The sequence below is a fragment of the Centroberyx affinis genome, unplaced genomic scaffold (assembly GCF_046629955.1).
Source record: "Centroberyx affinis isolate AG114_WGS23_722 - 3 ecotype Tasmania unplaced genomic scaffold, CSIRO-AGI_Caff_v1 ptg004554l_1, whole genome shotgun sequence".
NCBI classification, from domain to species: Eukaryota; Metazoa; Chordata; class Actinopteri; order Beryciformes; family Berycidae; genus Centroberyx; species Centroberyx affinis.
The window spans coordinates 1-2,691 of record NW_027282183.1 but is presented as its reverse complement, the minus strand read 5'-3'; positions in this window follow the sequence as shown (position 1 = coordinate 2,691).

Here is a 2,691-nt window from a genome sequence, read left to right as displayed (position 1 = left end):
TGGTGTCAAAAAAACAAGATTTGCACATGAGATCCAGGAAGACAACATTATGTGTTGTCAAGATTACAACAAAGATGGATGTATTGCATCATAAAATTGCCCTGAATATTGATTAACAGCTGAAAAAAGTGAGTTTAGGTTTCATCCCCCTGTAAGGGCAAGCGTTCTGTGTTAGAGAAAGCCAGAAATGTCAGAAATACTTTCTAACCATGGACCTAACCATAACCAGTTCATAACTGCTTACACACTCACAGGTTTTCTTTTAGGTCAAGCTCATAGCAAATTTCCATATAACAGTGAGTTTGCATTCACACCAATACTCTGATTACTGGAAGTAATTGGCTTAATGCAATATTTTGATTACAACATTTACATTGTTTGAAGTAACGTGATTTCTCTAATAAGCCAGTTTAAATTTAATCAAATTGCTGTTGCTGTTTGCTTTGTAAATAAATCATCGGTGTTGCCTTGGTGAAATTAGGACTATTAACCATGATTATAGGAAAAATCTCAGACCAACTGGTTTTCTGTCTTTTTGTTTGGAAAAATCTCAAACACGCTAAATATGTTGAATATTTTGACCCAAATTCTAATTTCTTGAACTCTTCACTCAGAGTCAGCCACTTGTGACTACTTGCGAAATGGTTTAATAACCTATTTCTTAAATGTCTCATCAGTCAGTAATCCCCTTCGCAACCTTTCATCTTAACATTCAAAGTCAGGCTAAATACCAAAATCATCTTTTGCATTACTTATCTTCCATTGATTATGAATTTGCATTTGTGATTCTCAGAAACTTGGTTAAAAGACGAGTCAACAACTCTGTTGGACGCACCTAACTAATGCTGGTCTTTGTAGAAGGAAGTTTAGAATTGGTGGAGGAGTATGTCATTTTTACATCAGGATTTTCAATGTATTGAGAGCGCAGACTTTTCCCTCAATTCCCATTCTATTGATGTTAAAGGATAACACCGGTGTAATTAAATTTTTTTCCTATTGTTATTAATTCCCATGAAAAGTCTAAACCCACCGGTGTGTTTTGTTTGAATTGATGCGTTACGTCTCTGAGCTGTTTGTAGTGTATTTTTGAAAACAATGGGAGCCTTTGACTTCTAGGAGGTCGGGTGAACCTGCAGTAGGACAGACAGTCGTAGCTTCTGACTTAAGCAAATACGTCTGTAACATTGACCCTTTTATATGGGAACATTACAAAAATTTAAGTTGAATTCCTGGGTACCATTTTGTTTGTATTTTTCTGTATCCGTGTGGATAATTGACTGAACATAGACAAGATATCCAGTGCAGCTACAGTGGAGTTTTAATTGCAGAAAAATGTTCAACTCCCTAAAACAAAAATGATAAATGTCAGGTTTTGGTGTCGGTCTGGACTGTGAATCCAGTATGTATTTTGTCAATGTTTGCTTATCCCTCTCTGAAGAATAATCATACTAATGGCTTTCTCTCCGATATCATGAATGAGAAGCTAGCTTTCATTAATGAGGTTTGATCCATCTCCTGAGAGGGGGGGGTCATGGATATAATTGCCAGGATGAGAAATTCAGTAGCAGGTCATGATGAAATCAGTTGATGAAGGTGTATCCTCCAATTATCAAGCCACTGACGTATATACTCTCAAAATCATTGGAAACTGAGGACATTCAAAGGGATCTTAAAGTTTTTTCCCTTTTTAAAGTGGTCCCCTATTTTAAGTCATGTGATCCAAGATCATTTAATATCCTGTCTCTGTCTTTACTTTTTTTAGATTCTAGAAAAGTTGGTGTTCAAATAAAGTGACAAAGATCTCAGCAAAAGTTGTGCAGAATTGCTTGGGCCTCCACGTTTCCCATCAATCTCATCTTCTTGTTCTTGGCTTAGGCTATCGTGGGCATGTGATCACCAAAATTGGAGAGTGGGAAAAAATGTTACCTGGTCTGGAGAATCAGGTTTTTTATTTATTGACATGCTGATGGCACGGTCAGAATTTGGCTTTAACAGCATGAATCCGTGGATCCATCCTGCCTGGTGTCCATTGTCCAGGCTGGTGGTTCTGGTGTGGGGAATGTCTTCTTGGCACACATTGGGGTGTCCTGTAACCAGTACTAAATGGGTGTACCCAGAGCCATCGAGAGAAAGAGTTGCGTCACCTCCATTCACTTCATCAGGCTAATTATTTTATAGCAATGGCAGATCATGGAGACCCTCAATAGTTCCAAACAGCCGGAGCTAGCAACTGCATCGCCATAGGGAAGCAGTGTTTCAACTGCTGCTTTTAGTGGTAATAACTTCAAAATCAGTATTTTGCTACTTATCTTTTTATCAGATGTGAATCGAGTTAGCAATATGTTTTAGAGCATTTCAGTTTAATTCCACTTAACCAAATTTATATATTTAATTTGACTATGTTATCTTATGTAATGTTACGGAAACAGATCAATAGAGCAAAACAATAACGTTAAACTAGCTAACATTAGCAGTCAATTTGGTTTTAGATTAAGTTACGTTATCTTAAATTCTCTGTAATTTCATGCGTTTTAAATTGGAGACAAAAGCCTGTAAACGTGTTTATGGGTGGGAAGATGTATTTATTAGTTAACTAAGCTAACCATATTATGTAGGCCTATTTAGGCTATATTATTGTTTACGATGGTTGATTTCTGATTGGTAAGATAAATTACTATAACACTGGCAGTT